This window comes from Thamnophis sirtalis, unplaced genomic scaffold (genome assembly GCF_051295495.1).
Source record: "Thamnophis sirtalis isolate CommonGarterSnake01/CBP01778 unplaced genomic scaffold, rThaSir2_p1.2 scaffold_3, whole genome shotgun sequence".
NCBI classification, from domain to species: Eukaryota; Metazoa; Chordata; class Lepidosauria; order Squamata; family Natricidae; genus Thamnophis; species Thamnophis sirtalis.
Genome location: NW_028261383.1, coordinates 73,663,032 through 73,686,114, shown reverse-complemented (window position 1 = coordinate 73,686,114; position 23,083 = coordinate 73,663,032). Strand labels below are relative to the sequence as shown.

At 37.2% G+C, this 23,083-nt stretch overlaps 1 pseudogene; it reads left to right on the top strand.

Moving 5' to 3' along the window:
• Positions 1 to 4,327: 4,327 nt before the first annotated feature.
• On the top strand, positions 4,328 to 20,035 carry LOC148048006 (inter-alpha-trypsin inhibitor heavy chain H3-like; annotated as a pseudogene).
• Positions 20,036 to 23,083: the final 3,048 nt, after the last annotated feature.

Here is a 23,083-nt window from a genome sequence, read left to right as displayed (position 1 = left end):
CTTCTATTTTCTATGGTAATATTACTGTTCCTTGAGCGACCATCTTCGTCACGGGCAAATTTTCTTCGGCGCATGCGTTCAACCCTGTTATCTACACTATTTTAACTGCTTGTCAGCCATTTTAGTTCTGGGCATTCTGGCTAGAGTTTTGAAATTGCTGCCTGAGTTGTGGACGATCGTGTTCCTTGCCTTTTTAGATTCGTTAGCGTTGTTGTATATCTAGACAGCTTAGTGGAAAGATCAGGCCTTCCATATATTGTTCATAATTTGCTGTGGGCAAATTGATATGAATGGAAAGCTGTTTATATTACAAATATTTTTAATATTTAAGGAGAGCAGAACTGACTTTGCATTTTGTTGCTGACATACAGCTCCCATAATCAGAATGGCCAGTGATGCAGTACCACACTATCTGGTGACCTAAAGAGCCACTGCTGCTGCACAGTAAACAGTAAACCTGAAAAGGTTTTATTTTAAAGCAGATCTGTCCTGTAGGCTTAAATAGTTTTCTTCTCATTCCAGGATCTCATATGATAAAATCTTTTCACATTAATTTGAAGTATCTTTGGAGTCAGTGTGCATCTTGCTCCTAAACAAGATTCACTTCCAATATGAATTTGTTGGGATTAATGTTAGGGGGTCCTCGCTCAAATATAGCTGGGATGTCATTTGTATTCTATCATGGATTAAGAGATTTTCCCCACTGTTCCTAAATCACCTTGGATGTAGATAACTGCAGCACATTGAACATGGGGTTACCGTGAAGACCACTCAGAAACTAAAATGGATTCTGAATGTAAATAACTATTGGAACGTCTTGCTTTGCCCAGGTGACTCCTTTACTTTCTGCGTTGCACTGGTTATTGGTTGGCTTCTGGTGCAACTCAAAAGTACTGATTGTTGTCCATAAGGAGTTACATTATGTGGGATATGATTATCTGCAAGACTGCTTCTCTCTGATTGATTCCTACCCATTTGGTAAAATCTAGCAGGAAGGCATGGTTTTGTGGTCCCATCACAAAAGAACTGCACCAGAGATGGGCCTTCTCTGAAACCATTCCTACTGTTAGGATTAGTATTAGTCAAATGGGTCACTGAGTGCCCAGATATAGGAAGACATATAAATGCCCCCACAAAAAAAGCTGTTAAGCTTTGAACTACTACGTCAGAAATGGACAATCCTGAATAGAATTTGCACCTCACACAGCATCTGCCAAGACTCTCTGTTTAAATGGGACATACATTTGAGGGGTCCCTTGTCAAACTATAGATCACATCATGACTGGCTGTAACATGAGTATCCGATTTTTTAAATCTAAACAATGCTGCGCTTCAATAGTTAGATGTGCTAGACAATGTTACTTCAACATATATCATTTTAATATTTAAATTTTATTGTGTTTTACTAATCTAGATGAAATGTTAATCTATATTGCTAGTCCATCTATGATATGATCTATGATATGCCATTGAAAGAAAGAAAGAAAGAAAGAAAGAAAGAATGAATGAATGAATGAATGAATGAATGAATGAATGAATGAATGTGAGGATTAGCATTTCCTCTGAGATCCAAGTGGGCTGATTCTACAAACATTAGGGAAGCTATAAAACATGGATTCATAACCCATTTGATAAATATTATATGGCATTTTGTGTTCTTTAAATAGCGTATTTTATTTCTGAATTCTGTTGTGGGTGTTTATGCAATAGAACCTACTGGAGTTTATGCAAACACAATGGATGTCTGAAGATTGAAACAAGGATTATTTCTGTTCAGGAGGCATCCTTGTCTTTTTCCCAGATACTCTGCTCCACTTCCATCTCCATTTGCTCTCTTTACTTTCATCCAGCCATCAATCTTTCTCATAAGAAATTATTGTTGAGATGGAATCTCTCTTTAGAGTTTTCCTCTTTAAAGTTATTTTCAAGCTCTCATTTTTTTCTACATCTCTTGCTCTACTTTTGTACACAGGGGGTGCTTTTTTAATCTCTCTCTACAATTGAAAAATGTTTTTGGGATTAATAGTATATAGGAAAAGTATTTTTCCATAGAACAGGAACTTTGTCCTTCAGACCACCAGGAGGCCTCAGGGCTCTTTCAGCCCGGCATGGGACAATTTGTCCCAATTCCTTTCTATAATCCAGTGTTTCAGAGACTAATAAATCAGCTTTAGACAATTTCAGCTAAGAATTAATTTTACATTCCCAAAAATTCTTTAACATCTATGCTGTACTTTCTAAGATATTATCTTTGTTGAAGATAATAAAGATCTCTTTATTCTAGATATATTAGTTTATTCATCAGAGTAGAGCAATTGTCACATTATCTGTGAGAACTATATCAAGATTTTTTTTTCCTTATAAACAGGTGCTTAAAAGTAGAAACACAATTTCAGAATTCAGTATATATTAGGACAGCTCTTGGTGCACGGCAGAATAAGGGGGACAAAAGAATAAAATGTTTCTTTTAAAGAAATGGCAAATAAAAACCAATAAAGGAATAATAGGTTTTTTATAAAGTGTGCACATCCTAATTCCAGAGTCTTCAATGCAGCAGCATAATTTTTTGTTTCGTGACCAGCAATCCCTCTCAGTTCACTTGGTACCCATAGTGCTCACACATACTGCACTCACAATTCAAGTATCACTAGCAAGAAAGGTTGAAGAGACACTAGTCCTCATTTACATGTGATGAAAGAAATGTCCTTCTGGGTTCAGCTCCAAGTGGGGAAAAAGACACTGGAGACATGGAGGCTGCTTGGAAAGATGGTTTATTGGTGGACAGGACCACATGGCTTGAGCCCTGAACAGAAAAGGTGATCACATGCTTCAATGTTGGTGGAGAAGAAGAGAAGGGCTGAGGAAGGGGCTTGCTAGTCTTTTTATAACCTGTTCAGTCCCACCTCTCTGTTTCCTGTTCCTGTGTAAGAAATGTATTCTGATTGGTTGTCAGACTCCCATGGGGCCATGCAGGGGCATGTCTCTAGGCTGTGTTTTGAATCTAGGTTTGGTTGAGTTCTCGGATGCCATGTGGTCAGTTGGGGCCAATATTATCATGCTTTCCTGTCACTGAAGTGGAGAAGTCTTTATTATGTAAAGTGGACTATCTTGGCCTTCTTAATGGCCCATTAACAAAGTGGGGATGGGCAGGAAGCCACAGGCAGCTATTCTGTCTTTTAAAACATGTTTCTTTTCACATCCAGAGAAATATTCTGTCTTTTCAATATGTCCTAGGATATTTCATTTTTCTGGGAGAGGGCTGGATGATAACTTCCCACACATGCATAAAAACATAATCACTTTAATTGAAATAGAAGTGGGAAATTTATTCACATTTCTTTTGTGTCCTGTCTTACACTCCCCTCCTATGAAATGTAAGCCGCCCTGAGTCCCCTTAGGGAAAAGGGCGGCCTATAAATGTCAATAAAATGAGAAATGAAATGAAAATGTATCCAGGTGATAAGTGCTAGTTCAAGAAATCTTAAGTTTTCTGACCAGATTGGTAAAACAGATGTGAAGTCTAATTTGACATTTAATTTTAAAGATGTTCTACATAGGGCAAAGCTGGTAAACCTGGGTATGATAGATTAGAGACTGAAATGTGCTATTCTGGTCTTGAACTCTATAACTTTCATGCACAAATTTCATCAACTGTTCTCCCAAGATAAATATTTGCCATACTTACTTCAGTGTTACTCTTTGACTTATTGAAAGAAATGTCCTTCTGGGTTCGGCTCCAAGTGGGGAAAAAGACACTGGAAACGTGGAGGCTGCTTGGAAAGATGGTTTATTTGTGGACAGGACCACATGGCTTGAGTCCTGAACAGAAAGGGTGATCACATCCTTCAATGTTGATGGAGAAGAGAAGGAAGGACTGAGATGCCAAGTCCCTGGTTTTATGCCCTCTCTGCCCTTTGATCTTTATCTTGTATTCTGATTGGTTGTCAGACTCCCATGGGGCTAGGCTGCGTTTTGAATCCAGGTTTGGTTGAGCTCTCAAATGCCATGTGGCGAGTTGGGTAAAGTGCCAATATTATCATGCCTTAATCCCATCCCCCTGGAGCTGAAATGGAGAACTCTTTATTATGTAAAGGGACCAGCTTGGCCTTCATAATGGGCCATTGACAAAAGAGGGGGAGGCAGAAAGCTGCAGGAAGTTTCTCTTTAAAACATTTCTCCCTTTTACATCCAGGGAAATATAATATTCTGCCTTTTCAACATTTCCTAGGATATTTCATTTCTCTGGGAGAGGGCTGGGTGATAACTCCACAGACTACTTACAATGTTCACTACAAAGAAAGGTCCTTCTAAACTAATATTTTCTAACATGGGGAAGCATATCCCATCTTACATTTTACTGGCCTTGATTCCTGCTCTTGTAACTTCAGATATTTTGAAACACCCGCTCAGAAACATTAAGGTATGTAGCTAAATATATGAAGTCACATGCTTATTTCCTTAGAATTTTTTTAGCTTTAAGCAACAACTGCAAATCCACTATCTCAGTCCTTCAAGATATCTTCAGCTTTCTCCCTACCTGATTCGAGATACCTTTACTTACCAGTACATTTAATTTGGCTGAAACTTTATGGAAACTGATTGTCTATGAAATTTCATGCCCTGAGCTACCTGGCTCAGGTGTGCTGCATTTGGATATGAAGAGGCAAAGTTATGCTAGCTTAGGACAATAATAAATATTTGATCTGAAGCCGGTAAGGCTGAGGTGGGTTGCTCCTGGTTCAGCCCAGATCGGGCGAACTGGTAATAGTGGCAGTGGGAGGATCAGCCCACCCGCCCGGATGCTTCTGCGCATGCGAGTGTGTGAGCATGAATGAACCACTAGTAAAAAAATTAGGAAACCCACCACTGCAGTAAGATGCTTTGGTCCCTCACTATGCCTGACAGCAACTCCTATGACTTCTTTTATAAGTGGCTGATATGTATCCTGAGAGGGACCATGTTGGATCCAAATGTGATTTAGGTTCCTTAGATTCATATTCTGTACATCATCTTGCATATTTCAACAATTTTGGGGGGAAAACACTGAAATGAGAAAGAACAAATCAGGTAAGGCAAATCAGGTAATACAAGGAGTATTTGCATCTATGTGCGTGTGATTGTTGGGTGTTCAAAAGGGATGTATGGTGGTACGTATGTACAAACGTATGTACGTACGTACGTACATACATACATACATACATACGAGAGTTATCTATCATACCTGGGTTTATATCTAACTTACCTAAAATTGAACTGAGACAGCTCCACAGACATGGGAAGAATATGAAATCAGCCTAATACTCAATGCCTCTGATGAATGCAACAAAACTCTAAATGTATTTATCTTAGTTAGTATGGTAATTTATGGTCTATTTTCCAGATGTTTCTTATTTTCTAGTCATGTAATTAATGTTTCTAATGCCAAGGTTATGCATGCTGATTATTCAGACTTCATTCTATGGAAACTCTCATTTATTGTGACGCTCTCACTTAAAATGCAGAGAAATGTACAATAACATACAACTGCTATGCAGCATATTTGGTAGGATATAGCATCTGTTTGGCAAGAATTAATCCTTTTTTCCACTCTTTATTTGTAGAAGAAAAGTGCCACTGATGTGGTAAGTAACGTTTCATTTAGAATGCTGGTCATTAAGTTTTTATGAATATTTTCTCTTAGTCAAATCCATTTCAATTGCTGGGCTTTAAGAAATCATTTACTCAGCTCAAAAGGTATGTTTATTTCTTCAGAAATCAGTCCTCTTGTGTTCAGGGATGTTTTAATTCTGAGCAAAGGGCATATTTCATTCACTCTTGCAAAGTACCCATCACGTGCAAGTGTGCAAAGGCCTCATCACTCATTTTTATGAAGAAGACTACCTCATGCATGGATTCAGGGGCTAACAAATATCTGTTTGCATTCCCTTCACGGAAAGAAAGTAAAACGTTTTAGAAGTTTGTTCCTGTTTTCCTCCCCTATAATAAATCATTCCTTAAAATACAATGCAAGTCTTTGTAAGGATCAGAGATAAAAATGTGACCCACAGATTCCCCCATCACATAGTTTTCTAGATGCGGCCTTTGGATTTCATTTTAAAAAATAACAGGAATGGAACAAGAAAATTGTTGGGGGTCAGTTGTTATTTGTAAGTAAATAAAATTATCAAATGTAATTAGCATTAAAATAAATACTACGTATATAACATGAGGTATAAAAAGATCTTTGAGCTATCTCAAACAAAAGTGTTTAAAATGAAGATAATATATTAGCAGCACATTTCTATATAACCAAGTGATTATTTTATTCTCTAGTACGCCCACACCATAGAAAGATACTGGATGAAAATTGTTACTTCCAGGTTTTCCTGTAATGTCATCACTAGTCATGCTGTGAATCGTGCCAATGTGTCCAAGGAAGCTCAGTTTGATGTGGAGCTTCCCAAAACAGCCTTTATTTCCAAGTTTACCTTGTATGTAAATTATTTTCTTTTTTCTCTATGCTTTGGAGATCAATCTAGCAATAATTAAGCCATTCAGATACTGTTAACAGAAAAGCTACCATGAATCATAAGAGTTAGAGTTTTTACCCATCTTCTCTGCAATATCCAGAGAAGGTCTTCCTTCATCTTTCTTCATTATATTTTCAGTCTTATAGAGGCAGCATTCTTTCCAGTCTCTTTATTATACCTCTCAAATATCTCCTTTACTTGATGAACTGAAGAAAAAAACACCAATAACTTGTCTGCACACATATTCAGATATCTGATGTATCGTTCAATAGGACAGTTGATGGTGTCACTAATCCTGGAATCATAAAGGAAAAAGAAGCTGCCCCAAAGCAGTATCAACAAGCAGTTTCAAGGGGCCAGACAGCTGGGCTTGTAAAGAACGTATGTGAGACCAAACAGAATCAGTTTCCTTATTTGATTTCCTGTCCTAAATATTTATTCAATAAACAGAGGCTAAATAAATGAACAAAGTGCAAACGAATGTATTAAATGGTGGGCTATATGATAAAGTGACCAACTTTTTTTACAATGAAAAGGAGGACAAATAAATTGGAAAAAATATCGTAAATAAAAGAAATACTTTATTCATTGCAACAATAATACACTATATAATATGAGATATGCATAATAAAAACATTTGTAACATTTTATATTGTAATTATGCTTACGTGCCTGTTAATTATTATTTAAATGAGTACTTTTCTATTGAATTAATATTTTTTGTCAATGTATCATCTTCTAACAATATATTGGAATTATCTGAACAAGAAATATCCTTCATATTGAATTTTACAGCAAGTGCTGCAGCTAGAGTATCAACATTCAATCTCGATTTCTCACTTGTCCAAAAATCATTGGCAATTGAAAAAACTCTTTCAACTGCTGCATTAGTTCTAGGGCAGCACAACATAAATTGAACAAGTATAAATAAATTTCAACATGGAATATGTTCATTTTAGAAATGGCTGAAAATATCCACCCATCTTTTATCAATTTCAACGTGTTGATTTTCACATTGTATTAATTATTCAGAATTTAAATATACATTCAGTCTTCTAATTTCTTCAAAGAAACAATTGTCATCTATTTTAATGTCTGGCATTTCTTTAGATAGAAACTCAACACAAGATTCAATATCTGTCTAATATAGCAATAGCAGTTAGACTTATATACCGCTTCATAGGGCTTTCAGCCCTCTCTAAGCGGTTTACAGAGTCGGCATATTGCCCCCACAATCTGGGTCCTCATTTTATCCACCTCAGAAGGATGGAAGGCTGAGTCAACCCTGAGCCGGTGAGATTTGAACAGCCGAACTGCAGAACTAGCAGTCAGCTGAAGTGGCTGCAGTACTGCACCCTAACCACTGCGCCACCTCGGCTCTATATACTTGCGATGAAGTCAAAAAACACCATTGAAAACTGTTATTTCCCGTGATGTTTGTTTCAGACCATTCTTCGATATATTGAAAACATGTTTGGTAAAAATTCTGCACTTCTTTGATAAACTTTTCCGTTATGCCCAGATTTGATTCCTCATTTGCTTCTTCACAAAATTGTTTTAAAGTAGCCAGACGAACGGTAAAACGACTAAAATACAAATAAATTGTAGTTATTATTATTTCTACATCAATTGGCATGGCACATGGCGTCGTGTTGATTGCATTTGACAAAATATGTGCATTACAACCTATTCCTAGTATTTTCTTTTGGAGTAAATCTTGTAATTTTACATACACATTATTCACCCCTTTGCGTCTTCGCCCACCAAAATTTGTGTTTGTATTATCAGCTGTTAGTGCAACAACTTTGGATTTTAAATTGTTTTCATTTATTACTCTGTATAGATAGTTTGATAAAAATTTCAGCAGTTTCACCATCAATGGATTCTAAATTTAAATTTTTTACCCCTTGGTAACATTAAAATATCTTACTAGTATTGGATACAATTTGGTTTCATTATGATTTGATGCATCAGATAAAACCTTTACAAATGCTGCAATTTTCAAGTCTGCTGTAAGTATTTTATCACAGTAATTTTTAAATACTGATTTAATAATAGCCTCACATTTTGTCCTGGCGCATGAAAATTTAGCATTGTGAAACTTTTTCAATAATTTAGTTGTACAATCCATACTATGAAAACTTTGATTGTGAATTATGGTATGAAATGCAAATGTTCCCTCCATTGCAACTAACTGTTTTTCATCTTCAGAATAATTTGAAGTTTTAAAAAAAACTGTTACTTTACGACTGGAAGCTGATGCATCTAATGATTGTTGGTGGACAAGTGTTTCGTTATAGCTGCTCTGCCCCCAACTGCAATACAAAATTCTCCTCTGCAAATATTGCAGAAAACAATGGCATCTTTCTTTGATATGAGAAATGGAAATTCCTTTTTCAATTGATCATTGAAATGGCATTTCCTCTTTTTTGATTTTTCATCCCTTAAATGAAATTAGAAATTAAAAATAAAATATAAAGTTACATGAACGATGCAAGCACATTATGAATAAATAAAATTAATTATTATTACAACTGAAACTTTAATAACATAAATGAATAAACTTCACTAAAATTTAAATTTAAATTATTTTACACTTCTGTTGATAACAGGGTTGTATAAACTTGTAAATAAAATTATACATATTTAGAAATTATTAAATAGATAATGAATTAATAAAACGTGAATTGTACTTACCTCTGTATAATTGAATATTCACTGAGAAAGAAATAATTACCGTGAGTCATTCAATTGCCAACGTGCCGTGAGTCTACTGCGTGCGTATGTGCCATGTCATGTTTCGGTAAGAAGTAAACAAAGCCACTTGAGCGTGGCGCTCTCTCAAGATCTCCCGTGCGGAGCGCATGTGTCTCATAATCACGTCCTATACCGCACTATACCGAGCCTTGGCGAATCATCATATCAAATGCAAATACGTCACATAACGCACAACAGATTAGTCTTCAAATATCGAACAGGAGGACATGTAGGAGGACACTTCGAGGAAGGACAGAACTTACAAAAGAAGGACTGTCCTCCCTAAAGGAGGACAATTGGTCACCTTATATGAGGAAATGTGATCATTGCTTGAATTTCATGAATCTTACTATGTTTAACATGTGAAGGGCTGCTGGAAGAAAAACAGAGAAATTCAGTGTTTCGGTCAACATTGCATCAGCCAGCAAAGTTACTTTTCAATTGACATGAAGAACTCTTGAAGCAAAAGTTAGGAAAATATGAGGTGTTTATCAAAGTAAACCCACGCAGCTTGTAAATAAATTTGAGGTACGATCATATGTATTGTCACTTTATCTTGTAGTAGTTTTTGGAAATTTGTGAATGATGCTCAGAACTATTAATTTAGAAACAAACGTATAAACAATTTATGTTTACGTACATTACTGGTCTCTCTGATTTTTTTTCTCAATCTTGCTAATGTCAACATAATTTTAAATCAATGTTGCAGATTGAAGTAAACATATTTGAGCCTCAAGGCATCAGTGAACTTGAAGTTAAAGGGACATTCCTCAGCAATGAACTGCTACCAATTGTGAAAAATTCTTTTTCAGAAAAAAAAGGTATGTCTGGTAATAGAATCTTGAAGGGTGATTCATATGCAGGTAATCCTTGCGTGATGATCAGCAGGATGGCAATGGGGATTATCATTGTTACCATTATTAATTGAGGATTAACTATACTTAGTTGGAAGCATGGGTATCTCCCAAGATCATAATCATCACCTTTGCTGCAGATTCCCCGGGTTGTAAGCAAGTACAGAAGAGGCCAATTGGATTCACAAGCATTAAGGAAAAATTACATTGGTGACATGGCTTATAACACTAACCAGAAGTAAAGAAAAGAAAGAATGACACCTTGAATATATTTCTTAAAAGCAATCTATTTGCTTCATGGAACACATGACTGGTATAAAATAACACAGGTTATTGAACAGAATTACAGAATTATTTGAGAATACTTCACAAAAGTAAACTTAGTTCCCAAACATTTCCCTATATCAGGGATAGGCAATATTTATGTGGCAATATTTTATGCCCCATGAAAATAATGTGTGTACAGAGAAACAACAAAGTCAATGTGGATTTCTTGTTCTTCTATCTAATGTATAGACAAGGATCAAGTTACATCTTTGAATCCATAGACACTCTTCTGTAACTTGAACAAGTCTTTCTTTTTCAAGTTATTTGATGTCATAGTAGCTTTTACATACATACATACATACATACATACATACATACATACATACATACATACATACATACATATATATATGCCTTCCTTCATATAGGAAAGTGGTCTTTACATATAAGTATTGAGCAACATTCCTCTTGAAGCTGTTCTGACTTCTTTGAGATTGAGACATTTAATAAGCTAAACTAAACTAGTGAATATTATTATGAAATCTGTTTCACTGCTGGTATAAAAATTCCATTGTAAAAGCCTTTCTTTCTGCTTATAGCAACACTTCAATTTCTTCTGTATTACGAAAGTTCAATAATTTATTCTTGCTATGAAAGCTGCACTATTGTTTTTCATCTTGACATTTCTAAATTAAATCGCAATATTCATCCTTGTCTTCATCAAATATGTCCCAGTGTCTATTTTAATAGAATGCTAGGCATTATATATTTCTTGTATCTATTAATATCTTCATATCTTACGTATATTATATTGCAGAGTGAAGCGGATAGTTATATGTGGTATTAAATATATACATACACCTTGAATTCCAACACTTAATGTGCTTCACATTGGCTTCATCTTATACCACGATTCATCTTTGTCTTTTATGCATAGATTGTACTGGAAGTTGCAAACATTACTAATTCTTTCCAATATTACCTTGTTAGTCCGTCATGGAGAATCATGTGTCTTGTCATTTGCATGAGATACTGGTTTTCCTCTCTACCACGTTGTTTTGTTGTGGGATGTTGGAAACTGTTTTTTCATGTTTTATCCTTTGTCATTTCAGCTACTTCTCAACTTCCTTTCCTGTATTTTTACTCCCAATATTAAGTGTGCAATGTCTTAGGCTTTTTTCCAGATACGTTACTCACTCTTGCAAAAAACATTCTATTTATTTTTACAGAACTCTTTTGCTCTTTAAGAAAGTACATAAAAACTTTTCAAAAGTGATAGTCATTAGGTAATGAGAACTTTCCCTTACATTTTAGCTTTCCAAGTTCCTGAAAAGAATTCCTATGAACAGATAATGCATTCAGAAGTTTAAGCCATTAGCTTAATGACTTAAATGTAGTGTAGTTACATTGTTTAATGTAGCATCATAGACACTTGAGAGAAGTAGTTAATAGGTTCTGAAGTTCATACCACATTTCTTTTCCCAGTATAATCTACTAGTAAGGGATCACTTACTATTATAAAAAGGTAACCCATGACTTGATGTCTATGGAGATTCTCAGTCATCCAGGTCATGGTTGTCTCAAAGATGCTTTTCTTTTTTAAAAAAATAATCTTTATTGGTTATACATTTTTTTAATAAGACATACAAATACAAATACAACTTTAAACATACAAACCCTCCCCCCCCCCGTTACAGTCATTCACAGCTCAACTTTTTTTTTCTTCCTCATTGTTTAGTCTCTAACCAGTATCTTCTCGTTACAAAATTCAGGGATCTATTACAATACCCATGTTCATTTTTAGTTCCCATTGTTAACAACTGCTATTTAACTTTCCCAGTTTTAAGTCCCTGCTGTTCTCCTTATCGCCCACATATACCATAGGTTCCAGCTAAGATAATGTTCCGTTTCTCCTTTGTCTCTCAGCCAACCCGTCATTCTGTCCATTTCTGCATATTCATAAATCTTTTTAATTATGGCATTTTCCGATGGTATGGTAGTAGATTTCCAAAATTGTTCATAGGTTATTCTTGCAGCCACAATTATATGTAAGCTCAAATGCCATATAGATTTACTCATGTTTTCTGGTTTTATGCTTAGTAAAAAAAGTCTCGGGTTTCCATTCCATACTTACCCCGGTAACCTCTTTTAGCCAGTTTTGAATCCTTCTCCAGTATTTCGTGGCCTCAATACAGGACCACCAAATATGGTAGAAGGTGCCATCCCTTCTTCCACATTTCCAACACAGTGGAGATAACCCAGGAAACATTTTGGCTAACCTCGTTGAGGGATTAGCTTTTCAAAAGGCAACTGGACTTTTTTTCTCCTTGAAGATGTTTTGCTTCTCATCCAAGAACCGAAACGTCTTCAAGAAAAAACATCTCCAAGGAGAAACAAGACCAGTTGCCTTTTGAAACAACACATTTGGGTGACACATGACTGTTTTCTTGCTTGTTTCCCATTTCTGTTACCCTTGGTTCTTTCAGAATGTGAAGCATCACAGCAGTATTTTTATTAGAAAGAAGACTTTTTCTATAGTTTCCATCATTCAGCAGTTCAATAGAGCCAGATCTCCTTCTGGGTTGATCATGGCCTTTCTGTCTGCTTTGCCGACTGACAACCTCTTTTCCTTCCTAAACATAAATTACTCTCTGCTCTTGACCAACACAACTCTCTTGGGGTAGGGGAGAGAATAAGCAATATATGTTCAGTGCAGGACCATATGCAGTGTTGTCAGTGGTGGGTAATAAACAGAGAGTCCAAGCTCTCATTCTTTTGACTTGTTTTCTAGAAAGAAATCTGGAAGTTAGTATGAATGAAACCCCAAAACTCTTTATTGCAGAACATAAATAATGCCTAATAGTGTAGAAGTGGAATAATGGAAAAAGTAACATAAATTCAATGAAGAAGGAGGAAATAAAAGTAATAAATATCATGCAAATATGATGACTGAATGAAAGAATCCTAACCGTATAAGTGTAGCTAGTAAGAGGCAATGCAGAGTAAGATATGCAGAGTAAGTTTTTTTAGACAAGAAAAAGAGATAAAAATGCAATGTTCCACTGCTAGCTTTTTTGCATTTATTGTTCCTACACCTGCAACTAATGCATGTAATTTTGGATCTTCCAACATTTAATAATTCAAAATATACCATAACTGAATTTTGTAAGCAACTCATAGTTATCCAGGGATTGCTGACCCCATTCTAAATATTCCTTTAAAAAATTCCCAAGGCTTCCTCACAAATTCTACATGTATAATAAGGACATTCTGAAAAAAATGAACGGCTTTTATATTGTAGTTACAAATCTTAATGGTGGTTTACTAACTGGCATTGAAATGCTGAATAAAGCTCATGAAACAAAATCTGTACCTGAAAGAAGTGCCTCTTTAGTTATCATGTTAACTGACGGGGATCCTACTGCTGGTAAGTAGTTGAATGACCTATGAATATGGGAATAAGACTGCTATTCAGTCTCCTTATTTTCACATAGTCTTCTCCATTCTATATACCACAACCCATGGGGATTATTTGTCATCTTTATACCTTTGAAATGTTATAGTGGACTGGGAAGGAGGACAGTTTATGGTCTTGCACAAAAGTGTCCAAACATGTTTTTCAGGCTTGTGAGATGTGGGAGCATCTATGGAGATATCCCAGTCATCCAGATCATGGTTGTCCCAAAAGTGCTTTTTCAAAAGTCAGCTGGACTTCCTTTGTTTTTCTTAGATGCCGTTTCACTTCTCATCTAAGAAGCTTCTTCAATTCTGACTGAATGGTGGAGGATGAAAAGATTTATATCCCTTGCAGTCATCTAGCTGTTGGCATTCTTCCTGAGAGCCAGTGAGCGCACTTGGAGGTTTATCTGTGCCCTCAGGGTCACCTGAATAGTTCAAATATATGTTGAACCTTCTGGGAACTGCTGAAAGGACTGTGTTGTAAGAGGAGATACGTGATGCCATATCTTTCACCCTCTGTTGAGGGGGGACTGTTCAATCTTAATGTGGATAGCCTCTTTGACCCTTCTTTCAAACCAGCGGTCCTCTGTGTCCAGAATGTGGATGTTGTTGTCTCCAAAAGAGTGACCTTTGTTTTTTCAAATGGAGATAAACTGCTGTATCTTGTCCTAATGGGTTTGTTCTTCTATGATGTACCATGCATTTGTGTAGTGGTTGTTTTATTTCTCCAGTGTACAGATCTGCAAGTTTCACTGCTTTGTACTACATTGCTCAGTTTGTGTCTGGGTGTTTTTTCCTCAGGGTGGAGAAGCTTCTGCCTTAATGTATTCTTGGATTTAAAGTGGGTATATATATTGTATTAGTTAAAAATCCTCCTAAGCTTTTCAGATATTCCTGCAATGTATGGAATGACAACATTGCTTTGTTTGTTGTTCTCTTCTGTGTCTGTTATGGAGTAGCTTCTAGGGGTCTTTTTTTGGATTTGATGAAGGCTCAGCTGGGATGTCCACAAGATCTGAGGGTTTTCTTGATGTGCTTTAGTTCCCCCCCCCCCCCATATTTGCTGGTAGGTAAACTTTCAGCCTGGTGGTATAGAGTTGATCACTACTTTTTTGTGCTCCAATGGGTAGTGAGAATCATATGTAAATATTGATTTCTGTGGGGGGGGGGGTTTCTGTAAACTTCAATGTTAAGACTTCTGTCTTCCTTAATGTGTACTGCACAATTCAGGAATGCCAGATTATTTCCCTTAACATCTTCCCAAGTGACCCCTTCCCGATGTGGGAGATACTTACTGGTCAGCTAGAATCATGGGCTTCCAAGAGATTTCTTTCAGCAGAAATAGATCTAGTTGTTCCACTTCCAGCATGTATGAAGAATTTGTCTGTTCCCACCCTACCTCAAAAGACTGAAAATTATTGATTCCTTGTGAGAGACATTGCAGAAAACTTTGGAAAAAGCTCCCAGAATGTCTGCTAATTTCCTGAAGTTGCTGTTAGTTAATTCTCTGTCAACAGTTTCAGAGTATTTTAGAATACTATAATACAGTGCATCTAATAAATAACAACAAGAGTTTTTCCTAAGGAAAAGGGAGTTAGGAAGGAAAAAAAATCAGATTACAGCATTAGTTATTCACTTCCATCCCATTACAAGAAGATTTTGAAGCCACAGATTATAGAGCCTTGTACAAAGGTTATAGAATTGCTTTGTCCAAACAGGTTTTCCCAGAAGCATGTTTCAGATAATTGTACTGTTTAACCATGTTTTGTGATCCTTTCTTTGCAGGTGTAATAAATACCTGCTATATTGAAGAAAATGCTAAGAATGCAACTAAAGGAAAATATCCTAATCTTGGCTTTGGTTATGATGTTGACTATGCATTTTTAGAGAGAATAGCAAAAGAAAATAATGGTGTGGCTCACCGCATCTTTGAAGACTCAGATGCAGCCTTACAACTACAGGTAGCAGAATAAACATATGAAAGGCTGATATTTATATTTATGATGAAATGTTTCTCTTTTTTCTCCCCAAGTTTTTTATTTTATTTTACAATATATCCATATCAATGCATGAACAGGGTGGCATCTGGATATCATACGTTTTAGTACAAATAAATATAGTGCTATTTATCATATTTGTTACATTCCTCCAGCTTATGTAGTTCTAGTGTTAACACACATATTTATATTAAATTATAAACTTCCATTGTTTAATTGTTCATTTTAAACATTTCTCCCATCTCTGCACTTGTACAGTGAAATAGAACTCATTTTTGTACTGCACATGTTTAATGTTATTGCTACATCGAAACTCACATAATTAATCCTTCATTTCATGGAGTATCTTTTTTCACATCTCAACAAAATGATAGATGTCAAAAGAGGGAAAGAATTTTTTAAAATTCAGACTTTCAAGGAGAGTTCTGTTTCCCAGTGTACTTTTCCAAGTGAAGGGTTCAGATAACAGAAAAGTACAGTGGCTAAAAAAATCAACCTCTCATTTTCAATATTTTGATTTCAAGAATAAATACCCTTTTAGTGTTACAGTTTTAATAATCTAATATTTATTTTGTTCCCAGGATTTTTATGATGAAGTAGCCAATCTTACTTACTGAAGTGGAGTTAGGCTATAAGGAAAATGCCATTTCAGATTTGACTCAGAATAGTTTTAAACATTATTATGATGGCTCTGAAATAGTTGTGTCTGGACAAATTACAGACAATGACCTGAACAGTATCACAGCAGAAGTAAAAGCTCAAGGGGTAAGTATCTTTGAAATCCAACAATTCTCAAGATATAGCCACCAGATTCCTGTTTGTACAACACAAACAAAATATTCACAGTTCCATAAAAATAATTATGTAAATATTGCTGATAAAGTAGATGCTTCAAGGAAGGTCATTGGCTAGTTTACCTGCCTTTATTGATATTCTAGAACTAATCTTGAAATTTTGATTTTGCAGATTGTCCCTATTGACATCGCACCAATATTGGTATGTTTGCTAATTATTTCACTTAGTACCTAGCCAAACTGAATTTAACCTGCCAAGCTGTATCCAATCCATCCATCCCATTTAAACATCAGCTTCTCTGTCATAAGACTGACACAAAGCATTTTCAGGCAGTGAGACATCAATATTATTACTAGTTTACATGGCTGAAAGCTATGTGGTCATGTTGAGCCCTGGGTGACAAATAAAGCAACATCCACTCAACGCAAGATATTAGATATTAGAAGGGACTGATGGCACCTTGTCCACCTAACCAATGTTATTCAGAGACATGCAATCTCATAATACTGCTTTCATCATGTTTTTTGTCTCATTTTTTAAAATTTTAAATATTTTTAAAACACAATTTAAAAATCATTAGAAAAGAGATTCATAAGCAATGACTTGCTACAGTAGCATTTCTCAATCTTGGCATCTTTAAGATGTGTGGACTTCAACTCCCAGAATTCCACAGCCTATTGCTACCATTGAGAAACATGAACTAGAGCAGTGTTTTTCAACCACTGTGCCGCGGCACACTAGTGTGCCGTGACATAGTGTAAGGTGTGCCGTGGGAAAAACACTTTATATATAGTCAATATAGGCACAGAGTTAATTTTTTTTAACATTTTCTAATGGTGGTGTGCCTCGTGATTTTTTTTCATGAAAAAAGTGTGCCTTTGCACAAAAAGGTTGAAAAACACTGAACTAGAGCAGGGATGTCTAACCTTGGCAAGTTTAATACATGTGGACATTCTGGCTGACCTGGGAATTCTGGGAGTTGAAGTCCACAGGTCTAAAAGTGGCCAAGTTTGGACACCCCAGTTCTAGAGCCATAAAAGGTTCAACTAAACTTATCTGCTAACCTCACCAGAGTTGGCCTTCTCAAAGGCCTTATAGTTTTTATCCTATGATAGCATGAAGCCCACCTTGAAATTAAAGAATTATAATCTGAAGTCTATCATCCCTATCAAATGAAAATTATCTCTGGAAGAATTAAAGAAAATAAAGTTGCTGCTGCTTTGCTAAATAATTGCATGACATGAATCGATGGAGGAAAGGGAAGAGAGTCATTTTATATATAAACTATGTTTTGTAATATGAGTAATTAGAGAGGACTTTGGGTCAAGCCCTTTTAAAAGGAAGTAGCTGTTTACTTGAATTAGTTTGTAGAAGACATAAAAATCGCTGCCAAGAGACATGTAAATGATACTATATGTACTTCCAGTGTATACTTGAGATAGGCCAATATCTATCTACCTATCGATCTATCGATCTATTGATATCTCTCTCTCCCTCCCTCCCTCCCTCTCCCCTCTGCCCCTTCACTCTCCCCTCTCTCATCATTTTTGGAAACAGCTGAAGCTGTAGAATTGAGTTCTAATTCTTTCCCTCATATTTCATACTGGTGTTGTCACATTGTTAGATTAGTGGCTGACAATCCCATATTTTAAAGTCTGCTATAGCAGGACAGGTAGATAATAGAAGGATCACTACAGTACCCCAATACAATATAACTCCCAACTTTTCAATCCATGAAGAACGATTTTCATGCTTTGGCTAGGTTAATATTGGAAAATTGAGCCATCAAGTCTATATAATCATATAGGAGATGGCATAGGTATGCTACTCCAAATGTTCATCCATTATATTGTTCCATTCTGTTATAACCACTTATACATTAAGTCCACATAATATTCACCAATGTTGCTAAATAATTCACCAATGTTGCTAACACATGAATAATATATTCAGGTTTGCCTAAGCTTAACAAAGCTTCTGCTATATCCTAAAATCCACTCACCATCAATATATCTCAATAGAGATTATATTCTTTAGTTTTGCATGTATATCATTTTGTTAGTTCAGCATGGCTATTTACTCATGTCAACATCTATACTCTAGATATAAACACCTTGAAAGTATTGTAATAGATGTCAAAAGGTGAGCTGACTTCAAGGAAGCTATGGTAATTCTTAGGCACCAATCTACAAGAGATGGTCACAATAGCAGATTATCAGAAAACATGTGATTTTAAATCATGAAACATGTCAGGATTCCAAGTAACATCCCCAATGAAAGAAGACTCATCCTTCGGTGTCCCTGGTCTTAGCCCTCCTTCACAACCATCCTCCCACCGCCTGTTTCTTCAGGCTGCTTACCTTCCTCCCACAGCAGCTGGTCTGAACTCTGGAAGGAAAGCAGACCTTCAGTAGTTTTTGGCAGCCTTCAGCCAGCCACCACTGCTGGGATGCGGCTGGCAAAGAGACAGCAGCTGGGAGACTTCTCTCAGTCACATCAAAAAAAGAGAGCTTGCAGGCCACCAAAAACTACCAGAGGTCACTGAAAAAACCACTGCTGTTGCCACCCCATTGTTCCCGCCAGCTGTGCATGTGTATCCCATTGCCTGCTGCGTCGCTCCACTCAAACTATCTCAGGCAAGCTCTCTTTTTCAAGGCAACTGCGAGAAACCTCCTAGCCAGTAATCCTGGATGATGGGGACCAGAGAAGAAATGAAAAGGCCTTAGCCAGCATAATTCTGGCTTTGGAGGACAGTCAGTTGGAACACGTGAGGGGTCTCCAGTCTGTGAAAGAGTGCTGGAAGCGTTGCGCAGTGTGTATGTTAGAGAGACTGTGAGCAGTAAAGTGTTGCTGATAATGAGATTGTATAAAGCACAACTGAAGCTGGGGGGAGAGCATGTCCACACATCTGCAGGGTATGAGAAAGACATTCCTGGCATTAGAGTCAAGAGAAATGATGTTTACTGAGGCACACAAGGTATATGTGGGGCTCAGTTTGTTAGACACTTCATGGGACCTTCTTGTGACTAGCCTAGAGTCTATGCAAGAGAGGGACTTAACCATGACGTATTTGAAACGGCTTGAAAAGTGACTAGGAAAGGAAGCAGATAATGCTCAGCACAAGCCAACATCTGCAACATCCCAGGATAACAGCAGAGAACCTGAGATGTTTACACAGTGAAACATTGCTTCACATGTGGTTCTACAGAGCGTCTCCAGAGATGCTGCCCTGAGAGGGGAAACAGGAGCAGCAAGGCAAGAGCATAGGGCTACTCAACACATGAGGAATGGTTCTTTATCGTCGTTTTCCCTGGCAGCAACAGCCTCTGAAAACACCAGGGACGCTTGGTTGTTGGACAGTGAGGAGAGTCATGCTATAGCCATGGTCATTGCCTAAGGAAAAACAAGATAAATGGAGGAAGTTAAAGAAAATGTCAGACAGACAGATAAATCAAATGGAGGAAACTGAATTAGTGAAAAAAGAAAATGAAAGTATTCAGCCATGAGATGGTAAAACAGGATGTAATCAAAAGTAATGAGACAGAGTGTACAGAGCCATTAAAAAACAAATTTAGGAACAATTCCAGCAGCAGTAGTAGTAATGGTACTAGTAGTGTTTGTAGCAGTGAGAGTAGACACCAAAGCAGGAGGCATGGACCAAGAGTGGGTTTCCAAAATTTTTACTACTGGTTCATTGGGCCTGGCTAGATGAGGCAGCATGTGACTGAGTGGGGTGGCCAACCTGACATCACTCATGCACTCTCAGTCACATGGCCCCCTTACCAAGCCATGCCCACCAAAACGGTGGCAAAAAGTTTTGACCGGGGGGGGGGTGTGTGTCCAGCCTCGCCAGAGCTAAGGGAGCACGTGCAAACTATCCAGTAAGAAAAAAAGTTTTTGTCCTCCCTGGCTCCCAGGAATACTCTGCAGGCTTCAGTAGGGCTGGGAGAATGGAAAAATGCCCCCATTTTTGCAAAAAAAGGGCCGTTGTTCACCTGTTTTTTTGAACAATGGGGACATTTTTCCCTTCTCCAAGCCCTGTTGAAGCCTGCAGAGTGCTTCTGGAGACTGGGAAAAGGGAAGAATGCCGCCATCCACCCCTCATTCAACCTGCTGCTCAACCTCCCTCCCACCTTCACACAAAGCCTCACGCAGCACCAGGAGGTAGCAACTGGAATTTCTCCCCTCTCCTTGTTGTGTACCTAGGTAACTGGACTGTTTCTCTCTGCCTCCTTTTCCAGCTAAAAACATGTGGGCAATGGCAGTGGCGACGGAGGGGACTGGTTCGCGGACATAGCCAGGCTGCCATTACTACCGGTTTGGAAAGATACGCCAGATTTTTACTATTTATTCGGGCGAACCGGATCGAATAGGTAAGACCACAACTCTGACATGGACACAATAAGAGACAGAAAGTAATCATGAATATGTTACAGCATTCAGCTGTTCAGTTTTAAATGGGAAATGTGTCAGGGTAATGATGATTTAATAGCTGACCAGCTGCTGTAATGCTGTAATACTGTAATGATAATGCAATGTTATGGTAGTAATGAGTCAGCAGTTATTTGCCTGTTACCACTTTAAATACTGTATTATAAGAGAGGCCCTGTGGGGGCATATCCGTGTGCGCGTGTGCGTGTGCGCTTCTCTGCTGTAAACTGCTGATTGATTGTTTGACCTTTTCCTAGTACGTGTATATGCATTCTTTTGTAGAGAAAAACCACTATTCATTATTACAAACCTCTGTTTGATGTTATTGCTCCTGTCCTGATTGTTTCACATAGTCACCATGTGCACACTCTGACATATTAAATAAATCTGCCAAACTGCGTAGCCATTATTACCAATCACAGCTTTCCATAGATACTAATAAGATAATCAAAAGAATATCAGGAACACTATATTATTTTCTACGCTCATTACAAATATCCATGGAAATTAGCAATAGGCTTCATAGAACACATTAGAAAATGATAAAACAACTAAAATAAATTGATGCTAAAATTCATTTATATGTCTAGTAAAGGGAAGTGAGATGCCTTAGCAATCTGAACAAGCCACTCCACCACTTGAGACTCAGGAAGAAGTTGTCCTTTCTGCTCTTTCAGTCCCCTCCTTTACAGAAGCCCATGACAATGTACTCCTTCCCAGGACTCTCTATAGGTGACTATGTTTGGATGCTTCAGTTGTGACAGTAGCTGGACTTCCTGCTCTGCTGCTTTTCTCTCACGGCTTGAGGCATGTTTAAGGTTCAGCTCTTTGATAACATACTGCAGAAACAAAAATAAGGTTTTATCTTTTTTTTAAAAAGGATATTACTGTAAATGAAAGAAATCTAAAGATCAACCACGTGGGGTTGTTTTGTATAAACACTAGGAAAACTATCATATGAGTTGTTTAAAATAAAAATCCTTCACCCTGCAAAAGAAACATGCATGAGAGAGGTAGAGAGGGATGCAAAAAGAAAATAAACTTTATAAAAAGTGATAGTAAGATAGCCTGATAATAGAAGTGATATGTCAGACTTTGACAGAACTCTAACTGTAGCGTTTTCCACCAACCAATTTTTTTCAATTTTCAAGGAAAGCACATAATCCTTTACAAAGGATCCAAAGTAGAAAATACAACACGTTAAAATAAATGTGACTCTGGGACCATTAATACACTGTTAAATCTCCATTCAAGGAAAGGGAAAATACTGTATTTTAGCCAAAGGCATTTCTCACCCAAAACAGACATATTCTCTCTGAGGACCAATAAAGGTTCAAAGAACATCTCTGAATTGCCAGTCTGTATAAGGTCTGCACTTAGCAATTGCACTTAGACTTATGTATCGCTTCATAGTGCTTTTATAGTCCTCTCTAAGCGATCTACAGTCAGCATATTGCCCCCAACAATCTGGGTCTTCATTTAACTGACTGCAGAAGGCCTGAAGGCTGAGTCAACCTTGAGGCAGTTAGAATTGAACTGCTGAATTGCAGTCGGCAGAAGTAGTCTGCAATACTGCATTCCAACCACTCTACCACCACGGCTCTTGTGGTGGCACCACCACATCCTGTTTCCAGAGTCTTCAATGCAGAAGTATGTCTCTGGATATCATCTGACAATGTTTGTTTGCTGACCAGCAATCCCTGTCAGTTCACTAGGCAGCCATAGTGCTCACACATACTGCACTCACAATTCCAAATAATCACCAGACAGAAAGGTTGGAGAGACAACAGTCTTAATTTAAATGCATAAAAACGTAATGACTTTAATCGAAATAGAAGTGTCCAGTGGGAAATGTATCCAGGTGATCAAAGTGGTAGTTCAAGAAATCTCAAAATTTCTGACCCGATTGGTGAAACGGATGTGAAGTTTAATTTGAGATTTAATTTTAAAGGTGTTCTACATAGGGCAAAGCAGGTAAACCTGGGCTTGATAGATGAGAGGCTAAAATGTGCTT